Source organism: Lathyrus oleraceus, chromosome 2 (genome assembly GCF_024323335.1).
Source record: "Lathyrus oleraceus cultivar Zhongwan6 chromosome 2, CAAS_Psat_ZW6_1.0, whole genome shotgun sequence".
Taxonomy (NCBI): domain Eukaryota; kingdom Viridiplantae; phylum Streptophyta; class Magnoliopsida; order Fabales; family Fabaceae; genus Lathyrus; species Lathyrus oleraceus.
This window is the reverse complement of record NC_066580.1, coordinates 196,630,320-196,654,263: the sequence shown is the minus strand read 5'-3', so window position 1 is coordinate 196,654,263 and position 23,944 is coordinate 196,630,320. Positions and strand designations below refer to the sequence as shown.

Here is a 23,944-nt window from a genome sequence, read left to right as displayed (position 1 = left end):
TACATGTTTGTGTCAAAAAGTCTCTTTTATTCTTCGATTTGGTAGTGTTAGTGTTGCAGGTTGTTGCATAGGTTCAAAAGGACTAATAGCTAAGTGTTGGATGCTCCGGAAGGCCAAAATATGAAGATGCAGAAGGTCTACACGGGCTCCCGTGTACATCAACACGACCCGTGTTGTTTGCCAAGAAGGAGCACTCAAAGAGGTAAAATAGAGGGTTAACACGGGCACCCGTGTAAATCAACACGGCCCGTGTTGATGCCTCTGTAGCTTGTTTTAAAAAAACACAACTTTTGAAGAGAAACACGGGCACCCGTGTGAATCCACACGGCCCGTGTTGATGGGCGCGGCTGAGAAATTTTACTTTATGTTGTGTGGATCTGCCCTATTCATGGAGGGTATTTTGGACTTCTTGCTGGGAGAAAAAACCATCTGAGGCTATTAGAAGACTTTGGAGAGAAAGAGAAGAGGACTTTTTGATGTACGAGAAAAAACATTTCACTGGAGAATATAGCTACTACGAAGGATTTGAAGACGGCGAGATTCAAGCGCATCAACCATTGAAGATCAAAATCCCCTAATTCTTTGTAATGTTTAATTTCCACACTATGATTTCTTTGAATACTATGAGAGGAAATCCCCCAATGCTAGGGGGATGGTCCTGATTTGATATGATGTTATGAATTCTAACCATGTATTTTCTTATTACTATGTTACGTATTTCAATTCAATTGTGTGATTTTATTATGCTTTTGTATCGGACAAATACAATTAGATCTATGACTATCAATAACAGGATTGTGATTGTTAGGGTTTTCACACAATTGGGTTTATAATTGCATCACCTAGGACTAGGAACTTTTGTAAATCACCATAAACCTTGTGTCGCACCTCGAAAAAATGGGGATACGACTTAAAAGCGAAGCGCGATCGTACGCTCGCAATGATGGACTGAACAGAGTCGCCACCGAACTTTATTTATTCCTAAAAAGGAAAGGGGAAATATCGATAAAACCCAAAACAAAAGAAAGGATAAGATTATGGTCGTCGCAACCAAATCAGGGTTCAGGAGTCGATTACGCGAGGGGAAGGTATTAGCACCCCTCACGTCCGTTGTACTCAACGGGAACCATTAGGTCAGTTGTGTGTGTTAATGTTAGTTTGAAATGTTAGGCTTTTCAAATTATTAAGTGGGAAAGAAAGAGTAGAAGAGAGAAGAAATGTTTTTGGATTTTTTTGACAAAGGACTAAACCTAAGTTTTTTATTAGTGGGCCTGACAAGATTTAAAAATCCTGCTCCTACGTATCTCAAAAGAGAAATCAAGGCTTACGTAGTTCTGGGTAGAAAAATGTTTGTTTGTTGGTCGATTTTAGCGAAAGCTATGTTGTGTTAATCGAAAAAAACATCGTTTTACCCAAAACAGATGAGGAGTGGACGCGTACCACACATCGAACGTATTTATAAATTTACATTCGGAAAAGCGTCACTTATCTCGACTCAACAATCGTGGCCGAAACATTGTTTTGTATCACTTAAGACAAGATACCTTTCGTTTATGAAAAAGGTTTTTGATTAATCGCACGGCGGCGAGAAAAGAGTTTGATCGGTTGGATGTATTTTGAGTGATGGCGAGAACTTGGATGAGCGAGATATACATCTCGAATCCTAGCCTCAGGAGTGCACGATATACACCATGTTCCATTTCCATCTTTATTGAAAGAGGTTAAGATAGGAATTAAGTATTTTGGAATTTGATTGAGAAAGGGTTTGAAGAAACCGCATTGACAAATTTAGACGAATGCGAGAGCCAAGATAGGCGAGGCATACGTCTCGAATCTTAACCTCAGGAGTGCATGGTATAAACCATGTTCCATTTCCACCTTTATTGAAAAAGTGTTAAATAAGAATTAGTTATTTTGAGTTTTGTTGTGAAAATGACTTGACCCTAGATCAAGTATTGATGGACGTTCAAGAAAAATTTGAATGAGTGTTTGAGAGAGCACAAAGTGGATAAATTTGGATGATGGCGAGAGCTAGGATTGGCGAGATATACATCTCGAATCCTAGTCTCAGGAGTGCGCGATATACACCACGTTCCACTTCCATCTTATTGAAAAGGTCTTAACTATAAATTAATATTTTTTGAGTTTTTATGAAAAATGGCTTGACGTTGAATCAAGCGTTTGATGAAAGTTTGAAAGAAATGGAAAAGAAATAGGAGGGAGAAATGAATTGATTTGTTTATAGAGAAAATACTCGATGTTGGATCGAGTCATTATCTTTGTTTTTTTTGGAAATGGTTGATTTTATTCTTGTGTTAGTTATCTAACTAGACAGTCAAACAAATAAAACAATACAAAATTATTACACATCGGGGGAGTGGGGTACATTTTGTCAAATGGGGATTCAAAATCATGAAATAATTAAATCGGGCCGAAACAACAAATAATGCAAAGTATGAGTGTAAGTGCAAGAGAAACCGGCTCATTGTAAGAAAGCCCAAGAGTAAGTTATGTGAGGTTGATGGCGATGCTTAAAAGCAATCGACTTACAAGGGTATGAAAATGGGCTCGATATTGAATCGAGAAAAGTGTGATTTTAAAAGTTTAAAGCGGTTTGAATGGATGATAAAATTAAAAGAAATCAAATTTGTGTCATTTAAATGATAATGAAACTATAAGTACGGGAGAAATTATACTAAAACATAAACATGGAAAAAATGAATGCTAAAAGAAAAAAAAATGCCATATGTGGGTATTGAACCCACTCCACTAAAGACTTAGAAACTACCCTCTCTCCACTAGACCATTTATGATTAGTTATCATCTTAATGCTAATTTGGATAAATAAACCAAGATAGATTAAAAATTAGAATTAAAATAAAAACTAGTAGAAAAAACAGTTTGTTGGACTACCAAGAAAAAAACAGAAAATTAAACCCAGCCACTTGGCTGTTGGGTTTTTCAATGGGGTATGAATTGAAAATATAAAAAAACATTTATTAACTAAGACCTAGGAAAATTAAACGTAATTTCTTTAATATTTTTGAATGTTTGCTCTACTAACAGCTAAAAGAAATAAATAAAAGGAAACAAAAAAATGAAAGAAAATGAAAAATACTGTAATGTAAACCCAGGAGAGTCATCGTCCTCCATCCCCCTCAATCTCGCTCTCTCGCTCTCTCTTCTCTCAATCTCGCTCTCTCGCTCTCTCTTCTCTCAATCTCAATTGCTCTTGCGTCTCCCTCACAATCTCAATCGCTCTCGTCTCCCTCACAACCCATTCTCCCAAAACCTCAGTCATTCATCACCTCTCAGGTTCACGAATTTGGTTTTCATTCAAAGAGACTCAAGTAAGAGCTCACCTTCGGCGACGGCGACGGCTCAGGTAATGATCGAATCTCCTTCCTTCGTCTCTTTCAATCGGTTTCTTTTCTGATTTGGGGATTAGGGTTCTTGGTGGAATTGTTGTCCGCCTCCAATTTTTCGTCTCCTTTTACTGATTCTCTTCCCCTCTATTTATCTCCTGCAGATTAGGGTTTTGATTTGGTACCCAAAGATTCAATGGAGAAAATTTCCAGAAGTACTTTTTGCGCTCAGAATCGAGTTTGTCCTGTTTGATGCTACAATCTGGAAACGGTAATTCTACCTACGCACTTTTTCGCCCTAGCTTTGTCTCAACGCCCATTTGGGATATTTTTTGAAATCTTAACAGCTTTGACTAATTTAATTTGTGTTTTACCGCAGTGAAATCGGTGAGCTTTGGTTTTCACATAATTATTTTACAGTAACTTTGTTGCAGTTGGCAATAGGTCCAAACCTCTCTACTTTGGGTTTTACATAACTAGTTCCCATACACTGCACATCTGAGCTATTTTCGTGTGTATTATGCAGGTTTATTTTGGAAATGAAGAATGGTTTCCTCTTGGCAAGCCTGGCTGCTTCAAAGACAGTGAGGGAGATAGCCAACTGATGGTTCAGATGGTTATCCGGCAATGTACCATACTCTTGCAGGTGGTTACGGGATACTTGTTTGACATCTGTGTCGTGACTGTCCGCCACTGGTTCAGAGCTATGCGGCGATTCAGCATTAGGCAATGATTCAGGTTGAGGCAGTTCAAGGTGAGTATTGTCTGCATCACCATCTGATTTAATGCGTGCAATTATTGAATTGGGCATAACTGTTGTACGGTTTGGTTTGTTATTCACAGGGTTTGGTTGCATTTGTTATGTTTGCAGGGGCCTTGGTTTTGTACCCGGTTTTGGGTGGCTTGTGCATCCAGCATCTCAGGATTTAAGTCATTGACTTTCTCGATTGCATCTTCAACGTTACCACTTTGTACTGCCTTCTTAACAGCCATCCGACCAGTGATTGTAGCAAGATCAATGTCAGGCTCGGTTCCAAACTCCTTGCAGAATTTCTCAGCAACTTCAACGAAGCCCTCAGGGACAAGGAAATTCATTACCAATTTATTCATGTCTTCTTTCCTAATCTTGACGTTATTCAGCTTCCTCCCCCACTCTTCCTTTGGAATCACTTTCTTTGATGCCGCCATTGCCTCAATTTCTGCTAGCTGACGAAGGTAAGCTTTTTCTTTTTTGTCCATGCCATCTTAGTACATCGAAACTTGGTGAATTTACGCAAAAGTCGTTGCGTTTGATGCTGCAGGAGGACATGCTGAGTTATTGTACCTGACACAATGGACGGGAAACTCTGAGCAGCCAATGGCGACACCGCATTTTCAACTGTTAGCCAATAGAGATAGTTGACCTGAAACAATGCCTTCAGCATATCCTGCTATGAACAATTTTCTTTAAGCACCACACATAATTTTCCCATATGCTCGGACAAAAAGGGTAGCCTTTATTTTATAAAGTGAAAAAGAGAGCAAGCACTTCCTCCTTATTCTCGATGATTTTACTGAGCTTTGATCCGAACTGCAGACGGCTTTCAATTTCTACAACTGCAGCCTTGGCTTCATATGATAAGACAATTGGTTGTGCTTTTTGTTTTGGAATTCAGGGGCATATTGATGATCCATCTACTGGTACCTATTGGTATGGACTTTTTTTTGTCGTCTTGGAGCGTCCTGGTTATTGTGTGGGTTGCCATTGTTTCTGTGTATTGTTTTCTTTGTCATGATATTTAACAGTTGTTGTTGGTGCCATACGACTGACATTATTGCTTCGTGAATTGGTAGGTTCGTCTTGTCACAATTTCGGCATTAAAATGATGTTCTCTCTTGCTTCTAGGCTCAAAAGGGGCGGTTTGACGGACTTGAAGCCAAAGTAATAAAAATCCTGTCTTGTAGTTCACACCATGCCGACATTTACTTACGGTAGCTTCTTCTTTGCTCATGCCATCTCAGGGCATCGAAATCTGGTAAATTTATGCAGAACTTGTTGTGTTTGATGTTGTCTGCTGATAAGGATTATTGGTGTTTTTTTTTGTATAGATCAGTGGTAACCTGTAAAATAAGTAGCTGCATAGCAATATGATTCTTTGTTCTTGAGATAACATATGTGTCCGTTTGCAGATTGTCATCATCATACTCATCATTTGTCAAATCATGGTGACGAGCCATCAGTACTGCTCTTCTTATTGCATACAAGTCCTCCATCAGTAACGAAGAAATGCACAGAAACGAAGAAATGCAATTGCATTAAGGCTCACATCACTATTGAACCATCCATTTGTAAATGTCAAAAGGCATCTAGCACAATCAGTGAAGGTCGTTGTTTCTGCGGTTGTTGTCCATCCTGAGAGAAACATTCCATCAGGTTCTTTCTCTTCATCAAATTCCTCTCTGTGTTTTATATTGATATCACATTTCAATTTCTGTTGAAAATCCTCCACTATAAGCATTGTACCACCAGTTACAGGAGAAGGAAAAACAGCTAGGACCTTTTCAAGATTGGCATCATAAATTGCAACCATGTCGTCCTCAATATCACCGGCCTCATAGAGAAGGTTTGAAGCATTCATAATAAGTGGAAGGTTCATCCTAAGCTTAGCCTTGATGATCTTTTCAACAACGTCCTTCAACTTTGAGCGGTTTGTATTTATTTCAAGCAATACCGGACTCTCGGAGCAAACATAACATGATTTGTTTGGTTCAAACGGCTCCACTGGCATAAGCAGCAGGTTTCTTGATGGGCATTCCACGTAATATGTCATTCTTCATCTGATGCTTCTGCAGCATATACTTCTGCTTTCGGTATCCACCGTGGCTGCAGCATCGGAGCCTAAGGCATGTGCTTCTGACGGCAAATGCTTGCATATAATTCCCCAATAAAGAGCAGCCTCTGCTTAGTGTTTGTCAGTCACGTTTTATGCTGCCGATTTTGTGACCACGACATGTTCCTGTGGCAAAATTGTTGTAGCTTTAAGATGCACGGCACGTTGTGATGCAGGTTCTGGTTTTTGATTTTATGCAGAATTCACTTGTGTTTGGGAAGCATTTGAGTAGCATTTTTACTGTTTGTTTTGTTGCAGCTATTCATTTGTCATCGGCTTGCGCCGCTTTGTATTTGGCTTGTGGCTTATGGCAGCTGGTGCTTTAGAAGTCGTTGCTTTGCTTAGCAGCTGTGTGAAGTTGTTTTTATTTTCCAATTCTGCAACTGTTCCCATTGGCTTGGATGTAGCTCATGTTTGTCATGGATAATGGTGTGTGTTTGTAAAATGTGACAAGAATGGTGAGACCTTGGTTTATGAAAATTGGGTGTTTGGTTATAAAATGGATATGGATGTGATGCATTGTTATGCTTGAATGTTAAATGAAAATGTATGTATGAAAATGAGTTTGGAAATGTTTGAAAGTTAAATATTACTGAATGTTATGAAATTAGTGTATGTACTATTTTGATTTGAAATGCACTATGGATGGGAAATGGATCATGTTTGGTTATAAAATGGATTTTTAGAAATAATCCAAGACTAATTTAAATATCAATTTAAATAATAATAAAAAATCAGTAAAAACCAAATTAAAATCAAATTAATCTATAATTTGTTAAAATTACTTTGATATCAATTCTAACATTTATTTGAAAATTAAAACCAATTAGAGTTTGAATCATTAGTAAAATAAACAATTAAGATTAAATTGAAATTTGGAATTAAACTTAATTCGAAATTAAAATCAAATTGAAAATTAAAAAGTCAAATAATTAAAATCCATTTTATAATCAAAAGCACCACGATCAAAAAGGCCTAGACAATGACCAATGTGTAACAAAATATGGATTTGGGAATGAAGGTATGCAAATGAACTTTAGGCCAAGTGCCAAATAAAAATGAAAAAATGGAAAAAATTCAGGACCAAAATCGGGGTATGACAGTTGCCCCTATTTAAGCGTCTTCAACTAGAGAGTATGAAGCAGGACATTCTTCATATGATCATAGTGGGAGATGGTTAAATACTAAGAAGACCCGGATTTTGATCCTGAATCCTTTTGACATGATGTGATATGATATGATATGCATGGATGCATGATTCTTTTTTTTGTAATTTTTATCTGCTAGGGATATGGTGGACCCTTGACAGGAGATGCTACTAGACAGACCAATCTGTGGGGAATGCTGGTGGTCCACAGGGAGACAGACAAATGGTAAAAAACAAACTTGCTGGGGAAGAAAAATCCGGCTGGAGAATCAGACACAACGGGGAGTACTCAAAGTGAAATTTGATAATCAATACTTGGAATACAAGAGGTTTCGGTAGTAAGTTCACATATGACCTACTAACCTGAATAAAGGAAAAGATGCTACAACCAGTTCATATATGACCTGACAACGCTGGGGAATATCAAGAAGTTCTGACAGCAGGTTCAGGTATGACCTAACAAACTCAGAAAAATTCAAGAAGAGTGTATCAACAGGTTCATATATGACCTGATAATACTGGAATGAAAGCTCATCAGCATGTTCATATATGACTTGACAACACTGAAACAATCATAGAGAAAGACTCTTCAGAACAGGTTCATATCTGACCTGACACTGGAATAAGGTTCAACAATAGGTTCATATATGACCTGAATAGTATTGAACAAAAATTGGAAAAACTCTTCAGAACAGGTTCATATATGACCTGACACCGGAATAAGGCTCAACAACAGGTTCATATACGACCTGAATAGTATTGAACAAACATAGGAAAAAAATCTTCAGAACAGGTTCATATATGACTTGACACCGGAATAAAGCTCAACAACAGGTTCATATATGACCTGAATAGTATTGAACAAACAGAGAAAAAATCTTCAGAATAGGTTCATATATGACCTGACACCAGAATAAGGCTCAACAAACAGGTTCATATATGACCTGAATAGTATTGAACAAACAGAGAAAAAATCTTCAGAACAGGTTCATATATGACCTGACCCCGGAATAAAAGCTCAACAACAGCTTCATATATGACCTGAATAGTATTGAACAAACAGAGAAAAAATCTTCAGAACAGGTTAATATATGACCTGACCCCGGAATAAAAGCTCAACAACAGGTTCATATATGACCTGAATAGTATTGAACAAATAGAGAAAAAATCTTCAGAACAGGTTCATATATGACCTGACCCCTGAATAAAAGCTCAACAACAGGTTCATATATGACCTGAATAGTATTGAACAAACAGAGAAAAAATCTTCAGAACAGGTTCATATATGACCTGACCCCGGAATAAAAGCTCAACAACAGGTTCATATATGACCTGAATAGTATTGAACAAACAGAGAAAAAATCTTCATAACAGGTTCATATATGACCTGACCCCGGAATAAAAGCTCAACAACAGGTTCATATATGACCTGAATAGTATTGAACAAACAGAGAAAAAATCTTCAGAACAGGTTCATATATGACCTGACCCCGGAATAAAAGCTCAACAACAGGTTCATATATGACCTGAATAGTATTGAACAAACAGAGAAAAAATCTTCAGAACAGGTTCATATATGACCTGACCCCAGAATAAAACTCAACAACAGGTTCATATATGACCTGAATAGTATTGAATAAACAGAGAAAAAATCTTCAGAACAGGTTCATATATGACCTGACAACGGAATAAAGCTCAACAAACAGGTTCATATATGACCTGAATAGTATTGAACAAACAGAGAAAAAATCTTCAGAACAGGTTCATATATGACCTGACCCCGGAATAAAAGCTCAACAACAGGTTCATATATGACCTGAATGGTATTGAACAAAAATTGGATTTGAAAATGTCTGCGAAAATCGGATGTTGGTTTAAAGGCACCAAATACAAACTGGAATCAAAGGTCAAAGGATCTAGGATCGACAACAAGGCCTGGGTCAATGCAAAATGAGCACGAAGTACATTTCGCCTATGCATGATTTGAATTTCCTTTTATGCATGATATATGAATGATCATGATTATGAGAATGCTGACATTGGGTAGACTGGGAGTTTGTAAAGGCTTTTTATGGAGGCTCATGATTCCTCAACACCGAGAACTCAACCAAATATTTTATGATAGATGTGGTCAAAGGAGGATTCTATCCAGTTTGATAGCCACAACTTAGCCAATGGATCCTTTTGGAGGATTAATGAACCATGCTAGCATAATTTCCGGGCACTCGTCTTAAACTCAATAGTTGTTGACGTATGGCAGAATTTGTTTGAGCAGTTTGAAAGCACGAAGAAAGAGGTTTTGCCCTCTATGGCTCACCTTGCCCCAGTCTGTTGGGACTTTGGAAATGTTCACCTTGAAAGTGAGTTTGGAAACAACTTGCCATGAGACGATCTCAAGATGGCTTGCCCCAAGTGTTCGAGACTTGCAGTGGTCCGAACTTGACTAACCAAATGTTGGAATGGTAGACTCTTCATTGACTTTCCTTGGATAGTTGGACTCATTGAGTTCTGGGGTGGCTTGTCCTAGTCTAAGTCTTGAAGCAAACTACTCTTGGCGAGATGACCCTTAGGGTGATTAGCTCAAATTAACTGATGCTCAAAGTGATTTGCCCCTGTTTGGACTTCTTTTACTTTATCAATTTCCTCAACTGCATATTGTTGGAATTTCTTTGATGCTAAGTGTTGACTCGCAAATAAGATTGTGCATTCAAAAAATGGTAATTTTAATGCAATGTTTATGCAAAAATTTGAACTCAAAGTTTATTGATATGAATGGGTGAAATATAGTGAACGAGTTGTTGATAAGAACACAATGGTGATCAAGTCATTCACAGTATGCAAGTTGGTGCCATCAAATGATTAACAAAAATCGTTTGGAGTCAAGTTAACACAACCTTGTTATAGTATGCTTTCAAAATAAACCCTACCTCAATTAGGTCTTTTAAGGGTTGTAACGTGGTCTGGTTCACGGTTTTTTTGAAACAAAAGGATATAAGGCTCAAAATTTTATTTTTACCCACCCCTTCTTCTTGATGATCTCCAGTTCCTATGTTCAGTTAATTCAATACACGCATTCGACTTCGAAGGTGCGAAAGTGAAAATGAGGATTCAAGATGGTTTTTTCTTGAAATGGCAGTCACCTTATTTTGTTTTTGTTGAGGATTTAATGACCTCTTTTGATTGATTTTCTTTATCCCTGATTTTGCCTGGACCGCTTCTTTGAAGCTTTCGGTCCATCGGGATGCCCTGACTTTTGCCTAAGTCATTTTGTGGTATTTGACTTAGCGGGCTTTTCTTTTTGAAAGGTGGAGTCTGCCTCATTATTGGTGGATGAGGATCAACCAAACTAATTTTAGCTTTTCTCAACTTCTTCGACACTTCAACATGTGCGCGAAGGATAACATGTGGTTGAACCTAATTGGAAGGTGTACATATGGACGATATTTTTTAAAGATCGAATGCATGATCAAACTATCTGAACATAACTACCCTGCCCCAGGTTAAGATTAAGGGTTACAGATCCGAAATAAACACTGACTTCTAGGCTCAAAGTGGTTGACTAGGGATTAACTCCTTATCTCTTCAATGTTTGGGGATTTGAAACAATGCCTTACATCATCGACAAGGTTTTACTCAAAAGCATACCACAACAATTTCAGGTGTTTCATTTTCATCATCCTCCTTCCAATCTTTGTTAGCACAACGATTTGACAAACAAAAGTGAATGAGAGGAGTATTTTTTGTTTTTTAACATAAATGAAAAACGAGTGAATACGAATGGATCAATTCAAAAGATGCATAAACATTTCATTAATCCTACCAATTCAAAGAAAACAACAATGCTTAAAAGCAATTAACAATCAACATGCAAGGAAACTACAAAGAAATGTTGAGACAACCAAATGATTGCCAACTTTAGGGAATTGACTTCTTCAAACTTGAAGGTTGGGATCAATAAGCTTTTTGACATTGGCATGATGATCTTCAAATTCTTTTCCTTCGATCTCATCGTTGAACGCAACCCTCTTGGATCCACTACTCACTTCTCCTTTTCTTTCATTGGTATGGGTCGTGACATTGAAAATCCAAGGCGGTATCTCAATGCTCTTACCAGGAAATAATGATAGCTCATTAGCCACATCCCTGACATCTTCCTTGTGGTACAAAACCTTGAGGGGTCTCAAGGGTCCTTTCCCTTTCTCATTACCTGGCCCAGAAATCAAGGTATATGTACCTGAGCCTTCCTCCTTGAGTGTTGGTGACCTTATGTCAATCAATCCTTGCAGCTTGAGCTTAAAACTCTTGCATTCCTCGATGGAGTGCCCCATTGTTCCGGTATGGTATCCGCACTTGATCTTCGGGTGATCTTCTTCAAAGACTAAGCTCTTTTTGTTAATGAGTTCCCGTACCAAGGCTTTTAGCGCTAAGCAAGAATCCAGGTCATGTCCCAATGCTCCTTTATGGAATTCACATGTTGCATTTGGATTGTACCATGGCAGGTATGGTGACACAGGTGTGAGAGCTCGAGGGGTCACCAAAACATTTTGGATCAGTTGAGGGTAGAGCTTGCTATATGGCACCGGAATCGAGTCATTGTGATCCTTGTTCCTCTTGTTCTGATTCTGATTTTTGTTCTGAACCTGGCTTTGGTGACTTTGAGGAGGAATAGCCAGAGGATATTGATGATGACGTCTTGAGGGAGGTCCATATACTGGTAAATGAGAAGTTGCCACATAGAATTTCCCTTGACTTGGGGTAACACCAGATGGATGTGGCGTAGTAGCTCTCTTTGTTGCAGCAGTGTATATTGGGTGACCCTCTTTTCTCAACAAGACTTGCAGTGTTTCCAAGACCCATCTCATTTGGCTCTTCAAAAGATTAAGTTCCTCCTTCAGTGCTTCTTGGCTTTTCCTTAGCTCGTCCATCATCTCCTGAGACATGATTCTTTGTTCTAAACGCGTGTTGAGAATCACTTTGCTGATCACGGAAAAAGGATGGATGAGTTTTTTTTGTATTTGTCTGGAAAATGACATGCGTTATGATGAGATGCAAATGCAATGGAATGCGAATGAATGCAATGCAAGCCATACACATTTGTTTTTTTTCATACACGGGTTCAAAAGTCTGAGGTACTGATGAATCTGATTGTTTTCCAAGAATAGGTTCTCACCGGGTAAGATCTAAGGTTTTGTTACAAAGGATCCCCAGAGTCATTGATTCACAAGAATGTTTGACGCTTACGGAAAATACTTTCCGGTCGTCAACTCCATCAAGGGAATCTATTCTGGGTGAGGTTCTCGTACCGACCCTTACGAAGTATTCACCTCGGGAGTCCGTACTACGCAACCATCGACTGGGTTCTAGACGGGGTACTCAGAGTCATGGATTCAAAAGACTGTTTGACGCTTACGGAAAATACTTTCCGATCGTCAACTCCATCTAGAGAATCTATTCTGAGCGAGGTTCTCGTATCGATCCTTACGAAGTATCCACCTCGGGAATCCATACTACGCAACCATCATTTCTAGTTGGCCAAAGGTTCAATGTTCTAAAAGGTCCTTAGAGTCATGGACCCCTTTGAAACATCGACGCTTACGAGGTATACACCTCGGGCGATAATATTTGCAAAAGAATCTACTCTAAGTGAGGTTCTCGTACCGACTCTTGCAAAGTATTCACCTCGGGAGTCCGTACTACTTAACCATCGTCCTATCTTATGTTTTTTTTCTAGACTCGGGTGTAGAGCCTTTCCCACATGGTTTGCAATCAAATACCCAAATACCAACACATTGGAACCAATATACAACAAATATATCAATATAATAATAAAGATAATAGAAAGCAATAAATAAGTAAAATCCACACGATTAAACAAACAAAGGCACACAAACGTCCTAACTAGGCTTGACTCGCTTAGGAGTTATTCTGAGTCCCCAGCAGAGTCGCCATCTGTCGCACCTCGAAAAAATGGGGATACGACTTCAAAGCGAAGCACGATCGTACGCTCGCAATGATGGACTGAACAGAGTCGCCACCGAACTTTATTTATTCCTAAAAAGGAAAGGGGAAATATCGATAAAACCCAAAACAAAAGAAAGGATAAGATTATGGTCGTCGCAACCAAATCAGGGTTCGGGAGTCGATTACGCGAGGGGAAGGTATTAGCACCCCTCACGTCCGTTGTACTCAACGGGAACCATTAGGTCAGTTGTGTGTGTTAATGTTAGTTTGAAATGTTAGGCTTTTCAAATTATTAAGTGGGAAAGAAAGAGTAAAAGAGAGAAGAAATGTTTTTGGATTTTTTTGACAAAGGACTAAACCTAAGTTTTTTATTAGTGGGCCTGACAAGATTTAAAAATCCTGCTCCTACGTATCTCAAAAGAGAAATCAAGGCTTACGTAGTTCTGGGTAGAAAAATGTTTGTTTGTTGGTCGATTTTAGCGAAAGCTATGTTGTATTAATCGAAAAAAACATCGTTTTACCCAAAACAGATGAGGAGTGGACGCGTACCACACATCGAACGGATTTATAAATCTACATTCGGAAAAGCGTCACTTATCTCGACTCAACAATCGTGGCCGAAACATTGTTTTGTATCACTTAAGACAAGATACCTTTCGTTTATGAAAAAGGTTTTTAATTAATCGCACGACGGCGAGAAAAGAGTTTGATCGGTTGGATGTATTTTGAGTGATGGCGAGAACTTGGATGAGCGAGATATACATCTCGAATCCTAGCCTCAGGAGTGCACGATATACACCATGTTCCATTTCCATCTTTATTGAAAGAGGTTAAGATAGGAATTAAGTATTTTGGAATTTGATTGAGAAAGGGTTTGAAGAAACCGCATTGACAAATTTAGATGATGGCGAGAGCCAAGATAGGCGAGGCATACGTCTCGAATCTTAACCTCAGGAGTGCATGGTATACACCATGTTCCATTTCCACCTTTATTGAAAAAGTGTTAAATAAGAATTAGTTATTTTGAGTTTTGTTGTGAAAATGACTTGACCCTAGATCAAGTATTGATGGACGTTCAAGAAAAATTTGAATGAGTGTTTGAGAGAGCACAAAGTGGATAAATTTGGATGATGGCGAGAGCTAGGATTGGCGAGATATACATCTCGAATCCTAGTCTCAGGAGTGCACGGTATACACCACGTTCCACTTCCATCTTATTGAAAAGGTCTTAACTATAAATTAATATTTTTTGAGTTTTTATGAAAAATGGCTTGACGTTGAATCAAGCGTTTGATGAAAGTTTGAAAGAAATGGAAAAGAAATAGGAGGGAGAAATGAATTGATTTGTTTATAGAGAAAATACTCGATGTTGGATCGAGTCATTATCTTTGTTTTTTTTTGAAATGGTTGATTTTATTCTTGTGTTAGTTATCTAACTAGACAGTCAAACAAATAAAACAATACAAAATTATTACACATCGGGGGAGTGGGGTACATTTTGTCAAATGGGGATTCAAAATCATGAAATAATTAAATCGGGCCCAAACAACAAATAATGCAAAGTATGAGTGTAAGTGCAAGAGAAACCGGCTCATTGTAAGAAAGCCCAAGAGTAAGCTATGTGAGGTTGATGGCGATGCTTAAAAGCAATCGACTTACAAGGGTATGAAAATGGGCTCGATATTGAATCGAGAAAAGTGTGATTTTAAAAGTTTAAAGCGGTTTGAATGGATGATAAAATTAAAAGAAATCAAATTTGTGTCATTTAAATGATAATGAAACTATAAGTACGGGAGAAATTATACTAAAACATAAACATGGAAAAAATGAATGCTAAAAGAAAAAAAATGCCATATGTGGGTATTGAACCCACTCCACTAAAGACCTAGAAACTACCCTCTCTCCACTAGACCATTTATGATTAGTTGTCATATTAATGCTAATTTGGATAAATAAACCAAGATAGATTAAAAATTAGAATTAAAATAAAAACTAGTATAAAAAACAGTCTGTTGGACTACCAAGAAAAAAACAGAAAATTAAACCCAGCCGCTTGGCTGTTGGGTTTTTCAATGGGGTATGAATTGAAAATATAAAAAAACATTTATTAACTAAGACCTAGGAAAATTAAACGTAATTTCTTTAATATTTTTGAATGTTTGCTCTACTAACAGCTAAAAGAAATAAATAAAAGGAAACAAAAAAAATGAAAGAAAATGAAAAATACTGTAATGTAAACCCAAGAGAGTCATCGTCCTCCATCCCCCTCAATCTCGCTCTCTCGCTCTCTCTTCTCTCGCTCTATCTTCTCTCAATCTCGCTCTCTCTTCTCTCAATCTCAATCGCTCTTGCGTCTCCCTCACAACCCATTCTCCCAAAACCTCAGTCATTCATCACATCTCAGGTTCACGAATTTGATTTTCATTCAAAGAGACTCAAGTAAGAGCTCACCTTCGGCGACGACGACGGCTCAGCTAATGATCGAATCTCCTTCCTTCGTCTCTTTCAATCAGTTTCTTTTCTGATTTGGGGATTAGGGTTCTTGGTGGAATTGTTGTCCGCCTCCAATTTTTCGTCTCCTTTTACTGATTCTCTTCCCCTCTATTTATCTCCTGCAGATTAGGGTTTTGATTTGGTACCCAAAGATTCAATGGAGAAAATTTCCAGATGTGCTTTTTGCGCTCAGAATCGAGTTTGTCCTGTTTGATGCTACAATCTGGAAACGGTAATTCTACCTACGCACTTTTTCGCCCTAGCTTTGTCTCAACGCCCATTTGGGATATTTTTTGAAATCTTAACAACTTTGACTAATTTAATTTGTGTTTTACCGCAGTGAAATTGGTGAGCTTTGGTTTTCACATAATTATTTTGCAGTAACTTTGCTGCAGTTGGCAATAGGTCCAAACCTCTCTACTTTGGGTTTTACATAACCAGTTCCCATACACTGCACATCTGAGTTATTTTCGTGTGTATTATGCAGGTTTATTTTGGAAATGAAGAATGGTTTCCTCTTGGCAAGCCTGGATGCTTCAAAGACAGTGAGAGAGATAGCCAACTGATGGTTCAGATGGTTATACGGCAATGTACCATACTCTTGCAGGTGGTTACGGGATACTTGTTTGACATCTGTGTCGTGACTGTCTGCCACTAGTTCAGAGCTATGCGGCGATTCAGCATTAGGCAATGATTCAGGTTGAGGCAGTTCAAGGTGAGTATTGTCTGCATCACCATCTGATTTAATGCGTGTAATTATTGAATTAGGCATAACTGTTGTACGGTTTGGTTTGTTATTCACAGGGTTTGGTTGCATTTGTTATGTTTGCAGGGGCCTTGGTTTTGTACCCGGTTTTGGGTGGCTTGTGCATCCAGCATCTCAGGATTTAAGTCATTGACTTTCTCGATTGCATCTTCAACGTTACCACTTTGTACTGCCTTCTTAACAGCCATCCGACCAGTGATTGTAGCAAGATCAATGTCAGGCTCGGTTCCAAACTCCTTACGAAATTTCTCAGCAACTTCAACGAAGCCCTCAGGGACAAGGAAATTCATTACCAATTTATTCATGTCTTCTTTCCTAATCTTGACGTTATTCAGCTTCCTCCCCCACTCTTTCTTTGGAATCACTTTCTTTGATGCCGCCATTGCCTCAATTTCTGCTAGCTGACGAAGGTAAGCTTTTTCTTCTTTGTCCATGCCATCTTAGTACATCGAAACTTGGTGAATTTACGCAAAACTCGTTGCGTTTGATGCTGCAGGAGGACATGCTGAGTTATTGTACCTGACACAATGGACGGGAAACTCTGAGCAGCCAATGGCGACACCGCATTTTCAACTGTTAGCCAATAGAGATAGTTGACCTGAAACAATGCCTTCAGCATATCCTGCTATGAACAATTTTCTTTAAGCACCACATAGAATTTTCCCATATGCTCGGACAAAAAGGGTAGCCTTTATTTTATAAAGTGAAAAAGAGAGCAAGCACTTCCTCCTTATTCTCGATGATTTTACTGAGTTTTGATCCGAACTGCAGACGACTTTCAATTTCTACAGCTGCAGCCTTGGCTTCATATGATAAGACAATTGGTTGTGCTTTTTGTTTTGGAATTCAGGGGCATATTGATGATCCATCTACTGGTACCTATTGGTATGGACTTTTTTTTGTCGTCTTGGAGCGTCCTGGTTATTATGTGGGTTGCCATTGTTTCTGTGTATTGTTTTCTTTGTCATGATATTTAACAGTTGCTGTTGGTGCCATACGACTGACATTATTGCTTCGTGAATTGGTAGGTTCGTCTTGTCACAATTTCGGCATTAAAATGATGTTCTCTGTTGCTTCTAGGCTCAAAAGGGGCGGTTTGACGGACTTGAAGCCAAAGTAACAAAAATCCTGTCTTGTAGTTCACACCATGCCGACATTTACTTACGGTAGCTTCTTCTTTGCTCATGCCATCTCAGGGCATCGAAATCTGGTAAATTTATGCAGAACTTGTTGTGTTTGATGTTGTCTGCTGATAAGGATTATTGGTGTTTTTTTTTGTATAGATCAGTGGTAACCTGTAAAATAAGTAGCTGCATAACAATATGATTCTTTGTTCTTGAGATAACATATGTGTCCGTTTGCAAATTATCATCATCATACTCATCATTTGTCAAATCATGGTGACGAGCCATCAGTACTGCTCTTCTTATTGCATGCAAGTCCTCCATCAGTAAGTCTGATTGCACAGAAACGAAGAAATGCAATTGCATTAAGGCTCACATCACTATTGAACCAGCCATTTGTAAATGTCAAAAGGCATCCAGCACAATCAGTGAAGGTCGTTGTTTCTGCGGTTGTTGTCCATCCTGAGAGAAACATTCCATCAGGTTCTTTTCTCTTCATCAAATTCCACTCTGTGTTTTATATTGATATCACATTTCAATTTCTGTTGAAAATCCTCCACTATAAGCATTGTACCACCAGTTACAGGAGAAGGAAAAACAGCTAGGACCTTTTCAAGATTGGTATCATAAATTGCAACCATGTCGTCCTCAATATCACCGGCCTCATAGAGAAGGTTTGAAGCATTCATAATAAGTGGAAGGTTCATCCTAAGCTTAGCCTTGATGATCTTTTCAACAACGTCCTTCAACTTTGAGCGGTTTGTATTTATTTCAAGCAATACCGGACTCTCGGAGCAAACATAACATGATTTGTTTGGTTCAAACGGCTCCACTGGCATAAGCAGCAGGTTTCTTGATGGGCGTTCCAGGTAATATGTCATTCTTCATCTGATGCTTCTGCAGCATATACTTCTGCTTTCGGTATCCACCATGGCTGCAGCATCGGAGCCTAAGGCATGTGCTTCTGACGACAAATGCTTGCATATAATTCCCCAATAAAGAGCAGCCTCTGCTTAGTGTTTGTCAGTCACGTTTTATGCCGCAGATTTTGTGACCACGACATGTTCCTGTGGAAAAATTGTTGTAGCTTTAAGATGCACGGCACGTTGTGATGCAGGTTCTGGTTTTTGATTTTATGCAGAATTCACTTGTGTTTGGGAAGCATTTGAGTAGCATTTTTACTGTTCGTTTTGTTGCAGCTATTCATTTGTCATCGGCTTGCGCCGCTTTGTATTTGGCTTGTGGCTTATGGCAGCTGGTGCTTTAGAAGTCGTTGCTTTGCTTAGCAGCTGTGTGAAGTTGTTTTTATTTTCCAATTCTGCAACTGTTCCCATTGGCTTGGATGTAGCTCATGTTTGTCATGGATAATGGTGTGTGTTTGTAAAATGTGACAAGAATGGTGAGACCTTGGTTTATGAAAATTGGGTGTTTGGTTATAAAATGGATATGGATGTGATGCATTGTTATGCTTGAATGTTAAATGAAAATGTATGTATGAAAATGAGTTTGGAAATGTTTGAAAGTTAAATATTACTGAATGTTATGAAATGAGTGTATGTACTATTTTGATTTGAAATGCACTATGGATGGGAAATGGATCATGTTTGGTTATAAAATGGATTTTTAGAAATAATCCAAGACTAATTTAAATATCAATTGAAATAATAATAAAAAAATAAGTAAAAACCAAATTAAAATCAAATTAATCTATAATTTGTTAAAATTACTTTGATATCAATTCTAACATTTATTTGAAAATTAAAACCAATTAGAAATTGAATCATTAGTAAAATAAACAATTAAGATTAAATTGAAATTTGGAATTAAACTTAATTCGAAATTAAAATCAAATTGAAAATTAAAAAGTCAAATAATTAAAATCCATTTTATAATCAAAAGCACCATGATCAAAAAGGCCTAGACAATGACCAATGTGTAACAAAATATGGATTTGGGAATGAAGGTATGCAAATGAACTTTAGGCCAAGTGCCAAATAAAATTGAAAAAATGGAAAAAATTCAGGACCAAAATTGGGGTATGACACCTAGATATTATTTATGATTAAAACCAATGATTAGTTGAATGGACATTTGAGTAAGAATTGGTAGTTTAATAGTTTCTTCATTAAGGACTTAAGGAAGAACATTCTAAGGTTAAGTAATTGAATGTTTCATGTGTATTGAGGAAATCTTGACTTGAATTCATAACTAGTTAAATCAACCACTCACCCTAGCATGTTTCATCTTAATCAATTATTCTTTACTATCTTTTTGTGTTTATTGTTATAAATTCCCAAAACCAACCAAACCATTGTGTTTTTGTTCAAATAGAATCAGAAGTAAAATAAGTATTTCCTACGCAATCCCTGAGATCGATACTTGGGAATAAAACTCCTTATTACTACATCGGTAAAAATAGTACACTTGCTATTTTTCTGATCAAGGTTTTGGCGCCGTTGTCGGGGATTGCCAAAATACCTATTTTAATTTTTATTCTATTGAAATTTTGTTGTTCGTCAACCAAAATTTTATCTGTGACAATCTTGTTATTCAATTCTAATATTTGTCTAACTTGTTTATGCGAGGTAAGGCTTCAGCGAATTTTTCTTTTGACGCAGATCCAGAAAGAACTCTTTGCGCTAGACTGAGACAAGCTAAGCGAGAAAAACTGGAAATAGCAGAAAAAGCAGAGGAGGAAGTTGTTTCAGTGCACTCAGAGAATTCAGATTCAGACGCAGAAACAATTCTTGAGGTCATGGTTGCAGATCCACCACCACCAGAGAGACTTCTCGGTGACTATGGTGGAAACAACACTCCGGGTGGTCGTATGAGAATTGTAAACCAACCGGTAAATGTAGAACAATTTCAGCTGCATCCTGTCGCATTACGCGAAAAACCGGCGGGAAAAGAAACAGAGCCGCCACCGTGCATTATTTATCCCAAAGGAGGGAAAGGAAACGCTCGAAGTAAACCTGGAAAGTAATGGTCTCACGACTAGAGATTGATAGGTACGGGAGTCGGTTATGCGAAGGGAAGGTATTAGCACCCCTACGCATCCATTGTACTCGACGGGATCCACGCTCAAAAGAACAGAAGAAAGGTTGCTAAGAAACTGCTCAAAACTGCACAAGCTGGAATAAAGAAACACAGATGAAAGACGGAAGAAGGTAACTCGACAGGATGTCGCATCCTGGTCCTACGTAGTTTGTCAGAAACAAACATCAGAGTCGACGTAGTTCGGGGATACGGGAAACGTGCTCGCTAGGACATCGCATCCTATTCATACGTATCTTCTCTAACTAGAGTAAGAATCAGAGCACCCGTAGCTCGGCTAACGCACGCTAAACAAAACGCTAAAAGGAAACGCTGAGACGTCAAACGAAACGCACAACAGGAAACGGAATGCCAATCAATGGTCTTATATCCAACTCCTGACACACAAGCAAACAGGAAACCGAATGCCAACCGCTGGACTTACCTCAGACTCCGAACGAACAAAACCAACAGGAAACCGAATGCCAATCGTTGGACATACATCAGACTCCAAACAAACAAACACACACAGGAAACTGACTGCCAATCGCTGGACTTACGTCAGACTCCAAGCAAACAAACACCCACAGGAAACCAAATGCCAATCGCTGGACTTACATCAGACTCCAAGCACACACACAAGAGGGTGAAAAGAAGAAAGGTTGAAAAAGCAAAAGATTGCCCAGAGAGATCAACTCAATCTCCTGCCTGCGTACCTCATCTAGTATGAGGATCAGGGCGACGTAGTTCCCCTTAATAGGGAAAAAACTATCCTAACCAGAGACTAGGGAGATAACAAGCTACTAGGGGGACTACGACTCGAGCCTAGAAGTTGTCATGCATACGATCCCTAAGTTGAGGTCTCTAATCAGAACCTAACTCGCACAGGAAGCAAGCTAACAAAGCAGCAGGTAAGCAAGCACTGTTGAACATGTATCACACGCTATATGCAAACAAGTGGCTCACACAAGGTTTGGCTTTAGTCAAGGGGTCATATCAACCTCGACAAACAAGCCAACTGGAAGGGGTATCTGATGAAGCTCTTAACCACTAACATTGAGAGTTAGGGTGAGTAGATGAAAAGGTAATGAGGGTAAGACCTCATAGCTCTTATCCCTGGCCTGGGAGAGCTTGAATCAATGAAGGTGTGAGAGTCCAGAATGGGGAACTCTACTCCACATGACTGACTTTATATACAAGGATCTTGGGTGTTTATCCAAAATGCATCAGCACGTAGTGCGAGCAAGATGAAAGACTCAACTGAATAGCAGGGGATTGATTGCAAATCCCTTCTATCTGCCAATTGCCTCTTCACTTAGGAGGACTTGAGGTACAAGGCACAAATATAAACAATCAAGAACATGGCCTCTTAAGGAGGGCTTCAGACAGGTGCCTGCCAAGGTAGCAGGACTTCCAGACTACATGAAGTTAGAGGTCATTACCTAAGTGGTATGCCAACCACAAGCAAAGCAAAGCAACTCAAGCACTGAGTTAAAGCTACTAAAGTACCTGTAAGAAAATCAAACAAGTCAATATTCACATTCAGACAAATCCAACAAACAGTCAACAGTGAGACAACCAATATACACCACATGCAAGCCAACAACTCAAGTGAGTTCATCACCAAGGAACCTACAACACAAGGAAGGTTAGTGGACAAAGAATTTTGCATCTCAATTCATGAGATCAACATCAACCATCAAGACTAGAAGCTTGAACCTGAAATGCAAAACTCAAAAGATGAGTACAAACCACTAGCACCAAGGCTAGGGTCAAAGGCAAGGTAAAAAGTCAAAACAACAACCAATTCTCAACATAAAGCACATTTAATCTATCATTAACATGTCCTAAAAAGGACCAAGTCAAAAGCATTAAGCAAAGTCATTTCATGAGCAAGATATGGCAAAGGCAATTTCAAGGCACACAATTGGTCATCAAGAATCAAAATTCCATATTAAAACAGAAATGACTCAAACAATCATGAAAATATTTATGAGCATACACCATGTCAAACATAATCATCATGCCAAAAATTGTAAACAAAGGAGCTCAATTGACAAGGAAATGAAAATGAATAAGATCAATATCAAATTGTGTGACATACATTGTCACACCATACAATCACCTGCCTAAAACAGAGAAGGAAAATGCTAAAAATGCCAAATCAAAGCTCAAACATCCTACAACATGTTAGGAAGCAGCATATAAAATTTCATGGCAATTGGACAAGTATTGAGCATTTCACACCAATTTGAATGAGGCATAGCATAATTGTGTACATGTTCAAACAACTCAACACCATTAAAAATCCAGAAGAGATAAAATCGTGAAATCACAACCATAAAATAGTAGACATCCCTATGATCATGTGGAAAAAAATTGGGAGTGATTTGGATCATTATTCTATTTTTTATGATTTTTTGAATGAGCATGCATAAAATGAAATAAAAATTGCAAAACATGAAAATAATGAAATGAATTATGAAAATGTGGAAATGCATTCAGCATGGATCGAACACAGGTCTAAGAGGCTATGGGCGCCTTACCAAACGACGTCGTTTAGGCTATGAATAATAAAAATGAAAAAAAGAAGCGCGTTCATGTGGTATCGAACACAGGACGTAAACATTACCAGCGCATGCACAAGGTTATCTGAAGAACGAACCAGAGCGAGCCCTAAGTACTGTAGCGCACGGCCATGCACGGTGGAAACCACCGTCTTCTTCATGAAGACGGTGGATGAACATCAACTTTTTTTCCAGAATTCACAAAATCATATACCAAATGAAGCTCATGACATGCACAATCCAAATCCACTATTATTTTGATCTAATTCCTCATAAATCATGCAAATCGAAGAAGAACATTTTTCAACATCAAACTTTAATTCACCATAACTTAGTCATTTCTCAACTAAATTCCACGAAATTTACATCAGTGTGATTAGCAAGCAAAGAACTACAAGATTATATGCATAGAATCATGAATTAAGAGACTTGAAAACCTAACCTTTTGAAGAACAAACAATGGCAGTAGTGGATTTAGGTGCCTAGCAATGTCCAAATCCCTTCTATCCACCTTGTTATGAATTCTGAAGTTGAAATTGAAGCTTGAGATGACTTGGATCTAGCTTAGATTTGAATCTCCATTGTCATGTTCTTGAGCTTCATATGCTTAATTCTTCA

The 23,944-nt window shown here is 38.3% G+C and overlaps 3 long non-coding RNA genes across 10 annotated transcripts; all 3 read left to right on the top strand.

The window, feature by feature from the left end:
- The first annotated feature begins 3,583 nt into the window (after nucleotides 1-3,583).
- LOC127118851 (uncharacterized) lies at nucleotides 3,584-19,274 on the top strand. Of its 7 annotated transcripts, XR_007802407.1 has the most exons (10): nucleotides 15,519-16,068; nucleotides 16,177-16,241; nucleotides 16,324-16,551; nucleotides 16,669-17,012; nucleotides 17,099-17,286; nucleotides 17,374-17,487; nucleotides 17,631-17,768; nucleotides 17,886-18,209; nucleotides 18,307-18,843; nucleotides 18,926-19,274. It is a non-coding gene; the product is annotated as an uncharacterized LOC127118851 (long non-coding RNA). The 7 variants fall into 7 exon arrangements; XR_007802410.1 differs by lacking the exon at nucleotides 15,519-16,068 and adding an exon at nucleotides 3,584-3,636 and having other exon boundaries at nucleotides 17,099-17,487; XR_007802409.1 differs by having other exon boundaries at nucleotides 15,518-16,068; nucleotides 17,099-17,487; nucleotides 17,891-18,209.
- LOC127118854 (uncharacterized) lies at nucleotides 4,861-5,487 on the top strand. 2 transcript variants are annotated; one of them, XR_007802412.1, is made up of 3 exons: nucleotides 4,861-5,055; nucleotides 5,199-5,336; nucleotides 5,454-5,487. It is a non-coding gene; the product is annotated as an uncharacterized LOC127118854 (long non-coding RNA). The 2 variants fall into 2 exon arrangements; XR_007802413.1 differs by having other exon boundaries at nucleotides 5,459-5,486.
- Nucleotides 6,278-6,842, top strand: LOC127118855 (uncharacterized). The gene is made up of 2 exons (XR_007802414.1): nucleotides 6,278-6,411; nucleotides 6,494-6,842. It is a non-coding gene; the product is annotated as an uncharacterized LOC127118855 (long non-coding RNA).
- Nucleotides 19,275-23,944: the final 4,670 nt, after the last annotated feature.